The sequence below is a fragment of the Equus przewalskii genome, chromosome 27, assembly GCF_037783145.1.
Source record: "Equus przewalskii isolate Varuska chromosome 27, EquPr2, whole genome shotgun sequence".
Classification (NCBI taxonomy): Eukaryota; Metazoa; Chordata; class Mammalia; order Perissodactyla; family Equidae; genus Equus; species Equus przewalskii.
The window spans coordinates 23,355,646-23,377,117 of record NC_091857.1 but is presented as its reverse complement, the minus strand read 5'-3'; the positions used below and the strand labels follow the sequence as shown (position 1 = coordinate 23,377,117).

Below are 21,472 nucleotides of genomic sequence, written 5' to 3'. Positions count from 1 at the left end.
TAATGAAAACACTGATTTTTGAGAATAGTTACCCATAAAACATTTTACCCTCAGAAAATTCTCACCAGCCTCCCTGCCAGCTATCAGAAGCTGGAAGTAATGAGCAACCAGTTTATGAGAAACTATTCTAATGTGACTCTCTCCTTTGTCCATTAGCGCCCCCGCCATGAATTCACAAAACACACACATAGAAGCCTCATTAACATTTCCCAGAGGATTAAAAACAAATTTCCCTCTGGTGCTGTTCACTCTTTTCAAATAATATATAGCACTAAATTTCGGGGAAGAAGGATCTTTTTATTTTCATGTTTACATCTTATTTTTACTAGCTTGTAATTGGCTTCTTTTGCCTTATAACTTTTCTTAGTTTCTTACTTACATTTCAGCAGTCATTCTATCCATCCCCCTCAACTGTAATGTACTTAAACTGCCCTGTCTTGCTCAACATCTTTTCTCTGTGTAAGGAAATATGGTCGTGAAAGAGAATTTTGGTGTCAGCAAAAGGAAAAAAAAAAACTTCTATCTACTTTGTATTTAGATTTGATGAAGTTGAACAAAGTCATAAATGAAGAAATACTACCTGCTTCGTTAGCAAGAGTTTATTGGAAATTCAGCTCTGTGCCAACAATAAGAATCACAGGAAACTGGGAAAACATAATCAGGCGGGATAATGGTAAGGAGATATCCATCTGTTAGCCAAGTTTCCTTCCAGATTCGTCTTTCAGATCTGCAGGAAGACATGAGAATCTTTAGGGTATCTCTCACTAATGTCCCAAGAAGTCCTTTAGTCTTCTAGTCATTAGATGGGCCCAGATCAAATAACTCAAGGCCCATGCCTGTAAGTGTGGGGATTTCAACACACTCACCTATAATTCCAAGGAGGCCCAGACCACTCCTCCATCATGTCTGACCCTAGGAATCTACCTCCTGATGTTGCTGTATGTCTCTCTGACCTGCCTTCTTCCTCAGCCCCAGAATGTGACCCACTAAAACAAGGCTATAGTGTATGAGGGATTGGGATTGTTAAAAACAAGATAACAGGCCCAAAATGGAGTCACTTATGCTAAGTCCCACATCACCAAATTGACACTTTACAGTTTCAGCTCTCCCAGGAACGGACTCTTTTTTTGTGTGTGAGGAAGACTGGCCCTGAGCTAACATCTGTTGCCAATCGTCCTTTTTTTGCTTGAGGAAAATTGTTGCTGAGCTAACACCTGTGCCAATCTTCCTCTATTTTATGTAAGATGCTGCCACAGCATGGCTTGACCAGTGATGCCGGGTCCACAACCAGGATCCAAACCTGTGAACCCCGGGCCTCCAAAGCAAAGCACACAAACTTAACCGCTGTACCACTGGGTCGGCTCCCAGAAATGGGCTCTTAAACCAATTGATCAGGAATCACCCGATCAGCACTAGTTAGGTAATCTGCCAAATAGACTCTTACCATCCCCTAAAGGGAAGTAACCCTGCATTAACCAATCCACTTTTTTGTCTAATAAAACCTCCTTTTCCCACTCACTTCTGCCTATAAAAGTCTTCCATTTTGTCCAGCAACTCAGAGCTCCTTTCTATCTGCTAGATTGGATGCTGCTAGATTTGGATCAATTTTTGCTCAAACCCTTAAAATTTTTAATATGCCTGCGTTCATCTTTTATCAGTTTCAAAAAGAATAATTTTCAACAAACAGAATCAGATGGCGCTAATCCTAAAGTTGATCCACCATTCCTCGCCCCAGGGACTCTCTTGCTGACTGTCTCTCCTCACACCTCCCATTCTTCCATCACGTCACTTCAGCCCATTCCCTCCCTGTCTTCTTTAATTTCCAAGGATCTCAAACCTACTCCTTCTGGAGCCTGGTCAAAGGAAGCCCACACAGTAGTTGTCATCTTGGGTCATTCTCTCCGTCCCCGGGGACAACGCCATTTCAGTTGGTCACCAAGAGCAGTTAAGCTTCCTGGGTCTCTTCCTCACTAATCCAGACCGGTCCAGACCTTTTTGTTTTATAACCAAAGGGCCCACTAAGTAGCTTTTCGAAACAAAAGCATAAAATTTTCCATGAGGTGAATTCTGCTATCCCTACAGAATAAAAATGTGGCTCGTCAGTTGAGGTTTTTCTTTAATAATAATATTTTTCTTCCCACTGCAATCTGGGATGTATTTCTTCATCAATTTTTGCTGTGTAAGCCCACAAATAGCTGCAGGCCAGAATTGGTTTTAACAAAATGCTATCGCAGCACGTTGGAAAGGGGCCCTGCCCATCCAGCAGGGTACGAAAGTGCTTTTAAGAGGGAGAAAGCATTGGGTTAGATACTAATTGCATGTTATGCCCTGGGATGATGCCAAAAGGGAAATTCAAAATGAAATTTTCCTCTGCTCCAGCAAAACATAAATGGAAATGGCAACTTCTGAGTGTATCCAGAATTTCTTCATTTCCCTTTACAGTTTGGGTCTGTTTTCTTGAAATGTATGCAGTCTAGAGAGCAATGGGTTAGAACAACCTGTGCTTAAAAACATAGGCTCCTATCCGTGGCCTCCCTGTACAAATGAATCAAATCTTTGTGGCGGGGGGGAGGGACCAGGAATGTGCATTTTTATAGCTGCAATGTGATTTTGTGGTCTGTTAGGCTTAAGAACCATATCCAGGGAGTCAGCTCAGTGGTGAAGTGGTTAAGTTTGCATGCTTCACTTCAGCAGCCTGGAGTTTGTGGGCTTGGATCTGGGGCACAGACATAGCAGAGCTCATCAACCCACACTGTGGCAGCATCCCACGTAAAGTAGATGAAGATTGCCACAGATGTTGGCTCAGCAACAATCTTCCTCAAGCAAAAAGAAAAATATTGGCAACAGATGTTAGCTCAGGGCCAATCTTCCTCACCAAAAAAAAAAAAAAAAAAAAGGAACCATACCCAGAGTAAAGTAGCTTCAATACATAGGTTAAACCATTGAGTGTTCCATGAAACATGTGATATCCCCTGAATTCATAGTGCCCTAGAATAAAAAATAGGGGTCAAAATAAAGAGCAACTTTATAGTGGGGATACTTGACAAATACTTTCCCAACCAGATGATTGAGGTTAACATTGACAGTAACAAATTATGTTGATAGTATGTAACTTGATGTGATATGATGAAAATGGTACTTTACCTCTCTGCTCTTCCCCTCAAAACTCATAACCTCAGTCTAAGCATGCGATAAAAAGCAGACAAATCTCAACTGAGGGACACTCTCCAAAATCCTGACTAATTTTCCTCAAAACTGTCAAGGTCAGCAAAAACAAGAAAAATTTGAGAACTGTCACAGTCAAGAGGAGCTTCAGGAGACATGATGACCGAATGTAATGTGGTTTCCTGGACGGAATCTTGGAACAGAAAAAAGACATAAGGGAAAAACTAAAGAAATCCAAAGGAAGCATGGACTTCAGTTACTATACTTCTATTTAATTTTATATTTAATATATTATATAAATAATTTTATATTGACGATATTAACATTGGTTCTCTAATTGTGACAAATGTATCATATTAATGTAAAATGCTAGTGACAGGGGAAGCTGGGTGTGGAATATATGGACACTTGCTGCACTATCTTTACAGCTGTTCTGTAAATCTAAACCTGTTCTAAAACTAACAGCTCATTTAAAATATTTTTTAAAACGGGAACCAAGACCAAGAAGATTGATCTATGCTGGTGTTTTGCCTGTTCCCTCTAAAAAGCGACTACCTAGGCCGTCAATTAAAACTCCATTCCACACAGGTTCCTATCATTAAAATGAGAAAATTGATTGAATGAGTGACATCAAGGTGTATATAACCAATAGGTTTAATTCTTCTATATTGTTTACACACAGGGCTCCCATGTTGTACAATTCTGGAAGGTTCTATTCACACAAAGTGGGAGTGAGGGAAAATCATTCCTATAGAACTGTGGGGGTGTAAAGAGTTTTCCTCTACTCTCTTAGGTCCAATATCTGGGTCTCTGAAATAAACTGAAAACAGGTAGATTAACATAAGAAAAGGTTTGCAAATTTATTATCCTTTTTTATTATATGTATGGAGGCATCATAGGAAAAAAAATGAATGCTAAAAAATGGTGATATTTGAGAGTTTATATAGTGTCTTAATGGGGGGAGGGGGTGATGTAGGACAGTTAAATGAGAGTAAATGATTTTTAGGAAAGTTAATGGAATCTTAGAAGAGTAGATGGGAGATGTGATAGTTTGTGACAAAGCTTGTATGAGTGTGGTGTCCACTTCTAGCCTCCTGTCCTGTAATAAGAGCTAATCTTCCCTGGTTGATGAAACTCCTGGAGAGGGCATTTATGACAATTGAGTTCCTTTTGGAAGATCTGTCTTTAGGCAGATAAGGAGAGTTCAGAGAAAGCCTTTCCCCGCATTTGCTGTTTTTCAAGTGCCTTTAGTTCAATATAATCAATATACCAAAGCAACATAATTTGAGGTGACATGTCCTGAACTCCTTCAGACCACCATATGAGTATCTCTGGAACTTTTCTAACTGCTGGCCTGTTTACACATTGCAAGTATAGATTATCAACCCAAGTGAACCTCGGGGGGTAAGATGTATACAGGGGATAGATACATTCATGTAGGGGACCACCGGTGCACCATATTTATTTTTCAAGTGACTCCACCAAGAGTAAAATAAAGAGCCGTCCCCCAGTATATCTGCTCCCTACACCACTAATCTTTACTTATGAGTGAAAACTCTATTCACTTTCTCAACGTCATGACAGGACACTGCTTCCCTCCATCAGTGGTTATCCACTGCTCTCTTTCTTCCTTACTCCTTTTTAGATAGCTCAGTCTCCTCCAAATGAAACCCACTTCTCATCACTCAGGTCAAAATGGAAAGAGAAAGAGAAGGGAGAAAAATCTTTGAGGATCTTTCTCTTCTCAACTCCTAGTCCATCTGTGGTACAGTAAAGCAAGCGTTTCTTGCAAGCATCTGTTGTTAAATTTACAGAAATTTTCTAAATTGGTTGTTAAACTATTAGTAGCTTTAAATCATCATGGGGCGTATTTATACTCGAAAATTGGAAAACGCTACAAATCGGGGCTCTTTTTTTCCCAGCATTACCCACCACGTCTTATTTCATAAATGTATCTACAGACTTCAGAGCCCTGATCCTCCTCAGTTCCTGTAAAGGCCTGTAGGTAGTTTCCTCTGAAATGGAGAAGACAGGTTTTTTTGATCTTTAAAGACCCATTGTCTTGGAAAAAAACCCTAGGTCCATTGTCTTGGTCAAGGTATTTTGTCCCCAAGAAACTGAGTCCCAGTCGTGATAACTCAAATAAAGATATAAGAGTTGGGACAGTCACTGAAAACACACAGAAGAATCTCCAATAGACCGAGGTAGGAAGTACAGAGTCTGACGTTAGGGTACACTGGAAACCCAACAGATCTCCACCCCTGGGAGTCACCTGATTGGCTGGTCTACAGCATAATCAACCACATACTGGGAAATCTCTTGGTAAGTACAGCTGCCCCTCTCCATACAAGGCCAAGGTTCACACTGGCTGGCACAGTGAAACACGGCCAGCACATCTTCCTATAAGATTTATAGCTTACTGTCTTTCCTTACTGAGTCTGGATGGAAATAGATGCCCTATTTTCATTTAAGCGTTGGCAATGAAATTCACAAGATGCATCAAAAAGCTGAATTCTTACTTAAGAGGTAGGAGAGAAACTATCAGATTATACAATTCTCCTTAACAGATAAGGAAAGGGTAGAAACTGGAGGGATTTCATTTCAACAAGTATATAGCCCCTAGTACATGGCAGACAATGTGGTTAGACAGTCATGATAAAGGGTTAATCAACAATCAGTCTTCTAGGAACTCATCATTTAATAGGAAGCTAAGGATCTAATTGGACATAAAGGATAATAACAGTAGGGTTTGTAGCATACTGTAGATCAAGCTCTGGGAGCCTCAGAAAAGCCAGATTATGTTCAGAGGTTACCCTGCAGATGATTCTTGTCTTCCAGGGCTCCATGTTGTCCCCTGATTTCTCTTTCTCATTCTCTGTCTGGTCCAGAGGAGCCACGTTCTGCTTACATAGAGACTGGAAGCATCATTACTTTCAAAGACAGCAAGTGGAGGGTAGAAAGAAGTGTGGTCCCTAATTTCATTTTTAAGAAAAATGCACTTCTAGGTCCCTAAATGGAATGTCTGAAAACACTGCATACAAAGATCACCACAAATAGTGGCTGGATTTCCTAGTACTATTCATATCGAATTACCTTTCATGGACAGTACCATTAATAGGATTTCTTGGGCCGGTTGTGGAACCTAACACCTAATGTTGTTACTCTGGGAAAATACACTTCAAGTTAAACCACCAGATATAAGCTGGGCTTTTAGAACAGAATGCATCCAGCTGGCAGAACCAGGACTGTTGATCAGAGTTCATGCTCAACTCCACTGACCCTCCCTTCCTCACCTTGCAAGGATGCCTGCAATTTTAGAGAAAAAGGAAGTTAACTCCGAGAAGGGGGTCATAAGGTATTGCAGCAAAGTAATTGAATTCTTGACTGGAGACTTCCCAAGGGTTTCCTCTACACACATGGATATATTTCTGTTTTTATTTTCATTCTTCAGTTGTAAGAGTAAAGAAAATCTTGAAGAGCATGGCTGTGAAAATTATGGATTTACAGTCAATCTTTTCCACATCTAACACTCCAAGAATAATGTTCTAAGCACTGTTCATTGATGAAAACAGCTCATGTGGAAATAAACTTCCATCATCTAAGCTGTGGTGATTACAAGACATTGCTATCTCCCTCTAAGACCTGCTGAGCTCTTTTTGTGTTTGGGTTATGAACACAAGCAGCCAGCTGCTCCTAATCCCTAAATTATAGAGTTTAAGGAAAACAAGAAATAAGCAGGGCAAGGAGTCACTCCATGTATTCATTCAATTGCCGTTAAGTCACTCACAAACATTTATTGAGCACCACTATTTTTTTTTTAAAGATTTTTTTTATTTTTTTCCTTTTTCTCCCCAAAGCCCCCCAGTACATAGTTGTATATTCTTCGTTGTGGGTCCTTCTAGTTGTGGCATGTGGGACGCTGCCTCAGCGTGGTTTGATGAGCAGTGCCATGTCTGCGCCCAGGATTCGAACTCACGAAACACTGGGCCGCCTGCAGCGGAGCGCACAAACTTAACCACTTGGCCACGGGGCCAGCCCCTATTGAGCACCACTATTGAGCAGGCACTGTAGTCTGGCACTGGGGATACACTGGTATGCAAAAAAGATAAGTTCCCTGCCAACAGTCCTACGGTAGTAACGACTAATATTTGTATGGTGTTTACTAGTTTCAGGGTTATTCTAAGCATTTTCTTATATTAAACATTTAATTAGACTTATGAAGTAGGAACTACTATTGTCTCCAATTTAGAGAGGAGGAAACTGAGGCATACAGAGTTTGAAATGGTAATCTTATAATCTCACTAGTGAATATGTAATTTCAAACCCATCTAAGGTCTCTGAAGGAAAGTAACACTGGTGATCCATTTCAAGCAGTGGATCCTGTGATCATACATGATTCCTTGAACAGTTCTGTGATGAAGGGCAGATCCAAAAGATGTGTCATTATGCAGGTGGCTTTAGTGCTCAAAAAAAGAGCAGTCTTAAAGATAGGGGCATTGTCTCTCAGATTTAGAATGCTAAACCTTCATTCTGTATCTCTGTCATCACCCTGTGATGAAATGTCATAAGCCTTGGACTTCTTGTTTTTTGGAAGAATATCTCCTACGAGATTGATGTCTGAATGAAGTCATTTCCAGATATTATTGTAAAAAATGTTTTCTGCAGGAAAATGAATTTCATATCATCAGAGATGCCAATCAATACATTTGAGTTTTGTCCTGGAGCAATGATGGATGAGTACGCCTCCACCTGGTAACCCAACAGCACACATTGGTAACATGTTAAGTGGATCAAGAGTTCTAATCTGACCACGAGGGAGAGAATTTTTCCTCATTAGACCTAATTAGTACCTTTGTCTCATCAGTACTGTACTCTCATCAACCAAGCTTACTGCGCCAGTTCAAATACTATTGCTTTCAATGACAGAGTCTATCTCTCTGAAGAAATGTGGCTAGCTTTAGGTTACAATTAGCACCACTTTGCTGTGCTTTTATGATTTCAGAAGAAGGAAGCAACACGTGTTCAAAATAGGGAAATGGCTAATTAAATTAGGACACAATCATTTGAAATGTATGCATTCATTAAAAATTGTAATAGACTACATAAAAATGTTACCATTAAAATGATAATATAAAGACTATATAGAAACATAATTTGTGATTTGAACTAATTGGGAAAAGATAGGATCTAAAATATGTGAACTACGTTTATAACTAAATGAGGTAATGAAGTACCAAACACTAGAAAGTCACAAAAAAAACCAGAGGTCAAGACCGTATCAGAGTGAAGAAATTACAACCCTTCCTACATCTTTCTAGCTTTCTCCAATGGGTTTTGTCTTTTTAAGTTGAAAGGAAAAGAATGCAATGTTTATTTGCTATTTTAAAATGTCATAGGCCTTGATTTACTGCTAACTGCTCTTGTCAAAGTTGAAAAATGCAAGCTATACAACATTAGAGGTATAAATCCACAGAGTTAGCATCTCCTCCCTCATCAAAACAGAAATCCAAGAAATAAATAAATAAATCCGTCCACATGGCTCCAGAGCACAGAAAATCACATGATGGCTTTGCTTAGTAAGACACACATAGCCTTTTTTTAGTTGGGTTCTGGAATAATGCATATTTGTCTCCAGTCTTGAACACGTGTGATGCTCTCTTGTTAAAGAAAAGAAGATCTCGTAAGGATGTTTCTGTCCTGTCCAGGCTGCTTCTGCAGGTGAAGCCCCGCAATTCAGGGCTATCTGTGTTAGACAGAGCATGGGTTTGGGTGCCACCCTACGGGCTGAGCCGCAGTCAATCTCTCACTCTCTTGGGAAGGATATGAAGGAACCAGCAATTCTGAGTCTCTGACACATCTATATTTACACACTTGTTGCAGGTAGTTAATGCTATTCCAGTGGTTCTCAAAGTGTGGTTCCCCGACCAGCAGCATCAGCATCATCTGGAATCTTGTTGGAAATGCACATTTTTCAAGCCCCGCCCCAGACCTACTGAATCAGAACCTCTGGGTAAAGCCCAGTAATCTGTGTTCAAACAAGACCTCCAGGTGATTCTGACACACACTGTCAAGAACCACTGTGCTGTTTATAAGGCTAATCATAATACATTTCAACTTAGATACAAACACAGCAGCAAGAATATATTTCTTTTAATTTCTAAGTTGCTATCATAATCACAGATTTTACTAACGTTTTATTTCTGAAATAATTATAGAACTACAGAAGAATTGCAAAAAATGGTGCAAAGACTTTCTATATACCCTCTACCTAGCTTCCCCTAATGCCAACATTTCATTTAGTGATGGGACATGAATCAAAACCAGGAAATTACCTTTGGTATAGACTTTTAACTAAACCGCAGTCTTCATTAAGATTTCACCAGTTTTTCCACCAATGTGCCTTTGCTCTTCCAGAAGCCAACCCAGGATTCCATGTTGCATTTAATTATCACGTCCCCTCGGTCTCCTCCAATCTATGACAGTTCCTTGGTCTTCCCTTGCTTTTCATGACCTTGACATTTTTGAAGAGTACTAGTCAGTTCTTTGTAGAATATCCCTCAATTTGAGTTTATCTGATATTTTCTCATGATGAGATTGAAGTAATGCATTTGGGGGAAGCATACCACGGTGGTGACCTGCCTTTCTCATTGCATCATATCAGGTGGTAGAGTACATTGATATATCTTATATCAACATATATAAGATGATGTTTTGGTGATATTACCTTGACCCCTTGGTTAAGGTGGTATCTGCCAGGTCTCTCTACCATAAAGTTACTATTTTTCTCATTATAATTAATAAATATTTATAGAGAGACACTTCAAGACAATGCAAATGTCCAGTTTCTCTTTAAATTTTTACTCATTAATTTTAGTATTCATTGGATAATCAATATTTTAAAAATATTTTCCTAAATCCACATCACTAGAGTTTATGTGGCTCTGGCTAAGACTGGTTGAGTGGGGCATATAGACCTGGTCTGTGACAATGATGTTTGGGACATAGTTGATTAGATCAGAGACAGAAGACCTGAAGAGGGAGAGACAACAGGATCACAGTTCTCCATGCCAGTCCCAGGAATATATCTGGTCCCCTATAGAATTACCACTAAAGGGAATGATTTCCCACGGATATTTTAAGAGATGTGCACTATAAGCTGAACCACTCTGGGGCTCAGATGATAAAATGGAGCCCTGACGTGGGAAGAGTGGCATACTCACTTCTGCATGGAACACCAGAGGAACAGCAATAACTGAAAAGAAAATACAAGGAACTTTCTAGCAAGAGAGCCATGTTCTTCCTCAGGGCAGGGGTGATGTAATGCACTCTGGGGTAACACATCCACCATCAGCTAGGATGCCAGAGCCAAAGAAAAGAGTGGTCTTTTCCCAGAGCGGGGGAAGACTGTGTGAGCAGGCAGTGAGGAGGTTGGAGGCGGGAGGATGAGGCAGTGAGTAGCCAGGTGAGTGAATAAGCCAGAAAATTAGGGTGATTAATGTGATGTCACTCCATCTGTACCCAGAGACTATGGTGGAGGCACAGAGGACGGGGCTGGGCATATGACTATGCAATCATACATTCATGACATAACCCAACTCAATTCTATTTTGAGAAAAGCCAATGATATTTCATGGACCTGGCTGGTCAGTTCAGTTACAATGAATTACAGAAACATAATCCTGAGGTTTGTGTGAATTCCGTCTTATTATTGGCCATGTCCTAGTCCTTTACTACAGATCAGATCCACAGCATCCTCTAAAGTCTGTTGCTTCTGAACCTTTCCAAAGGCCATTCCTTACCAATGACACTAGAATCATTTTGGGTACTGAGACTGCATGAGCCAACAAGACCACAAGGGAATATCCGGTATCCAATTAGATGTCATTTTAGTATCTAGTAGGAGTTGTGACCTTACAACATTAAAAAAATATGAAGAGGATGCAGAATGCTCTCAAGTTCAAAGGGTTTAGACCTATCTGTGAAAATGTTTAAATATATTAAGCACCAAAGAAATGTAAAATCCAATCAAGTGTAGTGGTATCCTGGGTTCAGGTTGCAATTTTTTATTAGTCGATGGAAGGAAGAAGTAATGATATTGGGCAAACTCAGTTAATTTTTATGTGTCAACTTTCCTGGATCGGGGATGCCCAGATATTTGGTTAAACATTATTTCTGGGTGAGTCTCTGAGGCTGTTTCCATATGAGATTAGAATTTGAATTGGTAGACTCAATTTGGGGGATCATAATTGGCCACCCCAAAATGTGTCTCTTTGGCATGAGGATTATTTTGGGCTGTTTACTTTTAAGAAACTGTAGACAGGGGAGAAGCTCTGAAAAGCAAAATTTACTCTTGTAAATTTAAAGAGACATTTACATTTGTAAGAGAAATCTCCATCTGTAAAGGTGTCTCCCTCTCTGTACCAGGAAGAAGGGGGCATAACCTTATCTCTAGAAACTCTTATCAAGGTGGAAGACAAGGACCTAAATCTGCATAACAGCCTTACTCTTATTTACTATACTTTTCTGGTAATCTCCCATAACTGACTCCCCCCACTTCCAACATCGTCTTTTGTCTTTAGCTGAAGATGGTATTTACGATGAGAACCTCTGCCATTTTGGCTAGTTGCTCAGTTTTCCTGAGTCTCTCCCATGTGTACATGTTATAAAGCTTTGTTTCATTTTCTCCTGTTATTCTCTTGCATCCCAATTTAATTTGTAGCACAGCTAGAAGGACCTAGAGTGGGTAGAGGAAATGTTCTTCCTCCCCTACACTCAGTAAAGGAGATTGCCCTTCCCACTGTGGGTGGGCATCATCCAGTTCATTGAGGGCCTGAATAGACAAAAGGCAGAGAAAGGAGAAATTCGCCCCTTTTCTGCCTGCCTGTTTGAGCTGAGACATTGGTCTTCTCTGCCCTTGGGCTGAGACCTACACTACCAGATCCTCTGATGCTCAAGCCTTGAGACTCAAAATCAGCTACAGCACCAGCTTTCCTGGGTCTCCAGCTTGTGGATAGCAGATTGTGAGACTTCTTAGCCCCCATAATCATGTGTGCCAATTCTTCACAATAAATATATACCAATATATATAAATATTACATTTATATATACAATATATAGATATAGATATCTTATTGGTTCTGTTTCTCTGGAAAATCAAGCCTAATACACCAGGGAAATGACAACCACCTTCCCTAACTTTGGAAAACATGACATAGTGGCTGTGAAAAAGCTTGGCTCAGCAGTTAGGATTGGGAAAGAATCAAGCCTGTCAGCATCCTGGCCAATATTTCTGCTCATTATGCCACCTCAACCAGTTATTTTCTGGAAAATTTTAGAATTAAGTCCAGAAATGTTTAAGAGATTCAAGCCCATAGGATTAATATTTTTTTGTACTGTGCTGAAGAAAAACACATATAGTATTTGGTACTTACAAACTTGCCATGCTTAAGAGAATTTGGCCTATTACAGAAACTGTTCAGACTTGTGATTTCAACTTAAAACATAATTTGATGAATTGATTTGAACTCATGACTTTAATGGAAAAGAAGGAGAAAAATTCTTACTGCATTTATGACATTGAAGTTATAAGAGCATTTAGGATCTATCACATTAATAAATTTTATTTATTAGAGTTATAAGAATTTAGGTATCTTGGAAGCTTTATTTGTCAGATAATTGAAGTATTTTAAAAGGTAGTCAAATATTTAAACTGCAGTTTAAATTGCTGAAAGGAGTTTATGTTTGTAAACGAAACCAAGGACTAAAGTCCCCTATTGGTGTCTAGGGCTGCTGTAACAAGTTACCACAAACTGAATGGCTTAAAATAACAGAAATTTATTGTCTCCCAGTTCTGGAGGCTGGAAGCCTGAAATCGAGACGTCAGCAGGGCCACATTCCCTCCGAATTTTCTAGGAGAGAATCCTTCCTTGCCTTTTCCAGCTTCTGGTGACTCCTGGCTTTCCTTGGGTCTTGGCAGCATCACTGTAATCTCTGCCTCCATCTTCACATGCCCTTCTCGCTGTGTGTTCCGCCCCCCCCTCCCCCTCCACAGGGACACTCTCATTGTATTTAGAGCCTGCCCTAATCCAGTAAGATCTTATCTTTATCCTTACCCGAATTCGGTCTGCAAAGATCCTATTTCCAATTAAAGTCACATTCTGAGGTTCTGTATGCACATGAATTTTTGGGGGAAGGACACTATTCTACCCACAACACCCCCATAGGAGTGATTGTTAAAATTTGCTAGACCTATAAGTAGAAGGATAAGATTGCAATCTAAAGATTGCTCAGAACAAGGCCTTTGGAAGTGTTTCTTTAACAAAGTGATTATAAATTTGAAAACCAAGGTAACCTCTGAATAATCTATTCTGTACTCAAGTCACTCTCAAGGTCACCAGAAAACTCACATTAACACATAAGAATCCTTTCACTAAAGAGGCTCTGGCAAGATGACTTTCCTCATTCTTATTCTACTCCAGCATTTCTCTTTGATGAGAGCAGAGTTTCTGCCTGACATTCACCTAACCTGACTAAGAAGTCCTGGGTGAAATGAACACCTGTCATGACGAAGCAGCTTATGAATCGGATTCCCCTTCAAAGGCCAGAAGAATATCCAGAACACCAAGATGAAACAGTGCTGAAGAACACAGCTGCAAAGATACAGTCTCATGGGGAGCCAAAAATATTCTTTAGCCGATTAAAGGAAAGCAGACCACAACAAAAACATAATTCATCAATTTTTGCTATTTTCAGAGTCTTTAGAAAGCAGAATTATAAGGCAGAAATGATTTTCAGATAAAAACATCTTGGCTAACTCCAGCAAATCTTCCAAAAGTCAAATGATCCTGAGTAGAAATGAACTCTTTCCAGACTTGTTGGCTAATGGCTTTTCCTCCACTGCCTGCTGCTGAGAGTTCAAGGCAGGGGGTTGCTGGTCTGAGGCCTGCCCCCCGGGAACATTCCAGATTTTCATTACTTACTAGAGACAACCTATAGCAAGAGTCTAGAGGAAATGGTGTGTAACATGGCTGTCTCCAGGCGCTGGTCTGCAACAGGGCCAGGTAGGTAATGAGGCAGAGAGAGAGATCAGACACCACGCAGACGTTCCGCTCAACTTAGCTTTACGAACAGCAAGAGAAGCGAAGGTACCAACAGCAACAATTCCTGGAGGTTGATTTCCCAAAGGAAGTCTGCATAAAACTGTAAGAATACATAAAATCGTACGAAGTAGGCTTCTTTTTTAACATTCACTTTATGTAGTTTTCAAATGTAGATCCTTTTCAGACAGCTATGGCACTTTTCTTAGCAATATCCTCAATCTTTAAGGAGACTGGATGACAAATCTTTTGATTTACAGGTGTAGTTCCACGTTATCTCTTTAGAAACATTGCTATTATTTATTAAACAGCCCCAAAATGAATAACGAGCACTCTTGAGACTGGTACTCATCTCCAAAGAGCTCAAAGCCCTCTAATTCATCACCAAAACAGATTCCAGATGGGGAGTGAGGGGAAGAAGAATACACAGAAAATAGAACTTTGATATAATCATGGGCAAGAATTTTCTAAGTGTAGAAGAAAAAAACATAAGATGCCATAAACAAAGTGAAAGACAAATAACAGACTAAAAAGATGTTTTTGAATAATAAAAACAATAACAAAAATGGTTAGGCTTAGTTCATCAAGAGCTCTAAAATCAATGAGGAAATCTTAGTGGGCCAATGCAATTTTGTAAAGGACATGAACAAGCATTTCCCAAAAGAAAAAAAAAGACCCAAAACATATGAATAAATATTCAACATTATTAATTTTCAAAGACATCCACAATGGAAACCATTATCAGTTATCAACAGGCACAGATACAACGTGTAGATAGCACTTATTAAGTACTAAGTACTGTCATATATTATTATATATAATATAGCATTATATTATATATTATGCACTATTATATAGCATTATTCTGTGTTTTACTTCTGCTTGTCACTACATCCTTGCAACAACTCAACATTAGTAGGTAGTATTATTATCCCCATTTTACAGATGAGAAAATGGAGACACAGAAATGTAAGTAATTTAACCAAGGTCGTGTGGTTAGTAATTGGTTGAGCCAGTCTCTAAACCCAATAGTCTGGCTCCCTGCCCATGTTCTTATAACCACTGTGTTTTACTGCCTTTCTGAGTACTTGCAACCAACTGAATGTTTGTGTCCCCTAAAATTCATATGTTCAAATCCTTACCCCCAATGTGATGGCATTAGGAGATGGGTTGTTTGGGACGCGATTAGGTCATGAAGATTCAATCTTCACAAATGGGATTAGTGCCCTTATTAAAGGGAACCTAGAGAGCTCTCTCATCTTTTTTCCAACATGTGAAGAAACAAAAAGATGTTGGCAGTCTGCAACCCAGAAGAGGGTCCTCACCAGAACTCAACCATGCTGCAACCCTGACCGTGGACTTCCAGCCTCTGGAGCTGTGAGACATAAATTTCTGTTGTTTATAAGCCACCCAGTCTATGGGATTCTGCTGTAGTAGCCTGAACTGACTAATACAGTAGTGCTGGGTGAGTGAAACTCTCTCTCATATGTTGCTGGTGGGCAGGCAAGTTTGTACGATTGTCATAACAGGTACAATTGGTAAATGGAGCAGTGGCTTTGTGTAAAAGTTCGGAAATATCTTTGTACACAATCAGATTTTTTTTTAAAGGGAATGAAAGCCTTGATGACAATAACTAGCATATATATGGAATGGACCCCACTGGTAACTACGGCACCAGAAGTGAACACAGAGAAAGGAGTCTCTTCCCAGGGCTAGTTTGCTGGCAAAGCTGGAACTGCAGAAGCACAAAAAATGAGGGATTAAACTAGTGTGACTGAAGGAGTCACATTTGATGCCTCATCTTCATAGTAACACTTGAAGCAAAGTCACTGGCAGAAGGACGAGTTGTGGGAAGGGGGAGAGAGAGGATGCCTGGACCAATCACCACATGGGGGGCCGGCCTGTTGCACAGCGGTTAAGTGAGTACGTTCCGCTTCTCGGTGGCCTGGGGTTCGCTCGTTCGGATCCCTGGTGTGGACATGGCACCGCTTGGCATGCCATGCTGTGGTAGGTGTCCCACATATAAAGTAGAGGAAGATGGGCACGGATGTTAACTCAGGGCCAGTCTTCATCAGCAAAAAGAGGAGGATTGGCAGCAGTTAGCTTAGGGCTAATCTTCCACAAAAAAAAAAAAAATCACCACATGGATCCTGATGGGAATCAGAGGAGACGAATGAAAATTTTTTCTGTGATGCAGAAAGATGAACTTTAAGCCAGGCAATGGGAATTTTCAACGGACTTGGATTTGGTGGTGAGTTATCTCAGCCTCTGTGTTACTCTGGACTCAGAAGTTGGATTGTAGACAGAGACAGGGATCGAAGGATTGGAGCTGATGGGAAGTCAAGGGATAAAAGATATAGCATGACTGAGAACATCAGCATCATGCTGGACCACTAAACCTGATTCAGGATAAATGTCAGTAAATAGCACTCAGGAAGACCACACACAAACTCTGCAGTTTCATATTTGTGAATCGCTTCAGTGGGAGTTCTTCAAAGCACCTAACTGAAAACGTCAGGGAACAAATCAATATTCTTACAGAAAACCAAGCATTTAGGAGAAGAAAATGAAAGAATATTTCTTACTGTCTCTCGCCGTATCTATGAGAATCTGGGTATCTGGTTTCACTTACCTGACGGAGAAAGAGCATTGCTTGCTTCCTCCAATACTAATTGCAGATATGGCCACCAACACAATCAAGATAAAGAACAGGGGCCAGCCCCATGGCCAAGTGGTTAAATTCACGCACTCGGCTGCAGGCAGCCCAGTGTTTCATTGGTTCGAATCCTGGGTGCGGACATGGCACTGCTCATCAAACCACGCTGAGGCAGCGTCCCATGTGGCACAACTAGAAGGACCCACAACGAAGAATATACAACTATGTACCAGGGGGCTTTGGGGAGAAAAAGGAAAAAAATAAAGTCTTTAAAAAAAAAAAAAGATGAACATTTCCATCACCCTAAGCAGTTTCTTCATGCCCCTTGCAGTCAATTTTCTGCCCCATCCCTCCGGCCCAATCTGCTTTCCACCTTTATAGATTAGTTTTGCTTGGTCTAGAAATTCATATAAATGGAATCATGTAGTAAATACTCTTTTGTCTGGCTTCTTTCACTCAGTATGATGTTTTAAAAATTCATCCCTGTTTTGTGTATCTATAGTTTGCTCCTTTGTATTGCTAAAAAGGTATTTCATCATGTAACTATCACAATTTGTTGATCCATTTACTTATTGATGGATATCTGGGCCTTTTCCAGTTTGGGACTAATTAATTAAGCTGCTGTGAATATTTATGCACAAGTCATTTTGAAGACATGTTTTCACTTCTCTTGGCTAAAAGTGTAGCAGTGGAATTGCCAGGTCCTACGTAAAATGTATGTTTAACTTTATAGGAAAGTGCCAAATTGTTTTCCAAAGTGGTTAGACCATACTAATTTTTAAATTTTTCTTTATTTTTAATTGTGGTAAAATACACGTAACACAATTTACGACATTAACCATTTTTAAGTGTGCAGTTCAGTAGCGTTAGTCCATTCACATTGTTGTGCAACTAATCTCCAGAACTTCCATTTTGCAAAATTGAAACTCTTTATCCATTAAACAACTTCCCATTCCCCTCTCCCACTGGGCCCTCAGCAACCACCATTCTACTTTCTGTCTCTGTGAATTTGACTACTCTGGGTACTTTGTGTAAGTTGCATCTGGCTCATTTCACTTAGCATAAAGTCTTCATGTTTCGTCTGTGTTCCCTTCACTTTTGAGGCTGAATAGTATTCCATTGTACGTACATATCACATTTTGTCTATTCGTCTCTTGATGGATGCTTAGGTTGCTTCTACTTTTTGAATATTGTAAATAACACTGCTAAGAATACGGGTGCACAGATATCTCTACAAGACCTTGATTTCAATTCTTTTGGTTCTATACCCAGAAGTGGAATTGCTAGATCACATGGTAAAAATATTCTGGTTTTTTGAGGAACCACCATACTGTTTTCCACAGTGGCTGTACCATTTTAAATTCCCACAAACAGTGCTCAAGAGTTTTAATTTCTCCACATCTTCATCAACACTTGTATTTTCTGGTTTTTTGATACAAGCCGTCCTAATGTGTGTGAGGTGGTATCTCATTGTGGTTTTGATTTGCATTTCCCTAACAGTTAGTGATGTTCAGCATCTTTTCTTTTGCTTTTTGGCCATTCATGTATCTTCTTTGGAGAAATGTCTATTCAAGTGCTTTGCCCATTTTTTCACTTGGGTTATTTTTGCTGTTGTTGAGTTGAAAGAGTTCTTTATATATTCTGGATATAAGCCTCTTATCAGATATATATGATTTGCAAATATTTTCTTCCATCCAAAGGTTGCTTTTTCATTTATTTTAATGAGACCTTCAGATGATTTACATGCAAATTTCAGTTTGAGAAGTGCTAGTCCAGATCTTGCTTATAGGCTAATTGGAACTCATGGCCAATCTTCTTTTATCATTAGAAGCAAATCCAGACACCACATCTTTATATCTGTAAATATATCAGAATGCACCCATAAAAAAAATGACTCTTTATAAAAACATATCCATGCTATATTATCACATTTAAAACAACTAACAATAACTACATAATATCATCAAATATCTAATCAGTCACGTTGATAGTTAAAGTTACTGGGCATTATGACAGGAATTGATATGGAGATAAACGTTGACAGCCAGCAGTTGATTTCCAAGGCATGAGGACAAATGACAGAGATGTCACCAGATGACAGCAATAAAGAGGGGAAAGGTCGAGGTCGGCCCAGTGGCACAGCGGTTAAGTGCGCACGTTCCACTTCGGTGGCCCAGGGTTTGCCAGTTCAGATGCCGGGTGTGGACATGGCACCACTTGGCAAGCCATGCTGTGGTAGGTGTCCCACATATAAAGTAGAGGAAGATGGGCATGGATGTTATTTCAGGGCCAGTCTTCCTCAGCAAAAAGAGGATTGGCAGCAGATGTTAGCTCAGGGCTAATCTTCCTCAAAAGAGAAAAAAAAAAAGAGGGGGAAGGTTTTCAGGTAGCCTAAACCTCAAATGTGCAGGTGAAACCCATCCCTAACAGAAAGGTGGTGAAATGGTTTGGAAACAGCAATGGGAAGGAAAGAGGAAAGCTTTCGGTATCATATTCTCACCCTGAGATACAAGGAGTCAAAAAACAAAAGTGGTCACCACTTGAGAGATTTGAACGGAGGAGACTATGTACAGGGAGAGCCAGGTTTCAGCTGAACTCAGGAAGCAAGAGAAACATTCATCAAAGAGGCAGAAGGCGTGAGGATCTGTGGATTGCAGGCCTGGAGGGCACCGTGAAAACTCTGGGTGTGAGTGAGGATGAGGGGTGTGGAGGATCAAGGGAGATTTATGGGGGCGATGCTCTGGACGGTGTGAGTCATAATCCCTTCCCAGGTTTCCCAAGACTGTCCCAGTTTATATCTGTTATCCTGACATGCAATTTAGTATATGTCCAGGTTCAGACATAAATTACATGATCTCTCTAGACGTAAAGGTGGACTGAAGAAGTCTGTCCCCAGGCAGCGACTGAGTGGCAAGGATGTGAATGTAGTGGGGTTGGTCCTGAGACCCAACCTTTTCTTGCTCCATGTACCCCTAGAATGACTACCCCCCTGCAGTGCTAGAAGCTGATGTCTGGGTCGGTCTTTTCTCCACCAGTGAGACTCCTTGGAGGTGAACAATGCTAAACTTTTGACCCCAAAATTCCACAGCTGAGGGTCTCTACCTAAGGAGGTAATCAATACTGCAGACAAAGACTATTTATCAAAAAATGCTTGTTGCAGTATTATTTATAACAAGCTGGACTCCTCAGGCTAAATTAGAGACTAATTAACCATCTTTAAATAAACTAGCTCTACTCCTCTCCTGGGGAACAAACTACACAGAATTATCCACGCATGAAATGTCTGAGTGTCAACTAACTATCTGTAATTCCCAGCATCTGCTATTGTGACCTTGGATTTGAGACTTATATTTGACACCATCTAAATACCTATCAGGATGAGCTTTGATAATACCCGTGAATTTAAAGTGCTTACTAATTTTTGAGTTTTTCTGTTTTTCTTGAGCTAATTTTAATGCATGTTTTTTTATGATAATTACAAATGTTGCTTAATTTTTCAAATGTATTGATATAAAATTACTCACCCATGATTTCTAAATTCCTTACATTTTATTTGTTCTCACTCTCTTCTAACTTGATCCAGCTCTAGCTTTTTGATTCTATCATTTCTTGTTTTATATCTCATTCATTTCTATTCCTGCCTTTATTTCTGTCCTTATACATAGCTTATTTATTTATCTAACTCCTGAGATAACTTCTTAGTTCATTTCTTTTCAATATTTCTTGTTTTTTTAATGAATGCACTTAAGTTTATAAATTTACTTCCAAATGTGGATATTTGATTTCCACACGTTTTGATATACCATACTTTGATTATCATTCAGTTTTAAGCATTTTATAATCCTCTTTCAGAAATTCTCTGAGGAGTAAGTTTTTAGAATTGCAGCCACGTGAGTATTTTAAAAAGTGATTTTATTGTTGATTTACCACTTAATAGAATTATGATGAGAGTGCATGGTCTGTATCATCTTGACTCTGACATTTGCTAACATTTCTTAGTGATCCAGTGTGTGGTTAGTTTTTGAAATGTCCTGTATAAATTTTGCAATGTACTCTTAAAGTGTATAATGCTACTTGTTGGAGGCAGAGTTTAGATATCTGTTAGATAAAGCTAGTTTATTTTGTAACTCTTCTGCTCCTTACCAATTTTTGGTCTAGTTTATTACATTCTGATAGACATATATTAAAATTTATCATTATGATTGTGGCTTCTCCTGGTAATTCTATGACTTTCCTTCATATAATTCCAGATTTTGTTATAGGTATTACATTATGATTTATAGATCTATTATATATAATATATTATATGTTATCGTAAATATTATATTTTCTCAGTGGATTGTTCCTTCAATTATTAGGGATTGATTCTTTATCCCTATTAATTTTTGTGGTCTTATTTTTAATTTTTTTTGCTATGCTCCTTCTTTTTGATTGATATTTGAATGGCATATCTTTTCTCCATTCTTTTTTTCCATATAACTTTTTACTTTGAAATAATTACATATTCATAGAAATTTGCAACAACACAAAAAAATGTACAGAGAGGTCCCATTCA

General features: G+C 39.4%; 1 long non-coding RNA gene across 1 annotated transcript; it reads right to left on the bottom strand.

Moving 5' to 3' along the window:
• Positions 1-584: 584 nt before the first annotated feature.
• Positions 585-2,091, bottom strand: LOC139079942 (uncharacterized). Its single transcript, XR_011533992.1, has 2 exons — positions 1,842-2,091; positions 585-727 (listed from the first exon to the last, which is right to left on the bottom strand). It is a non-coding gene; the product is annotated as an uncharacterized lncRNA (long non-coding RNA).
• Between the last annotated feature and the right edge of the window lie 19,381 nt (positions 2,092-21,472).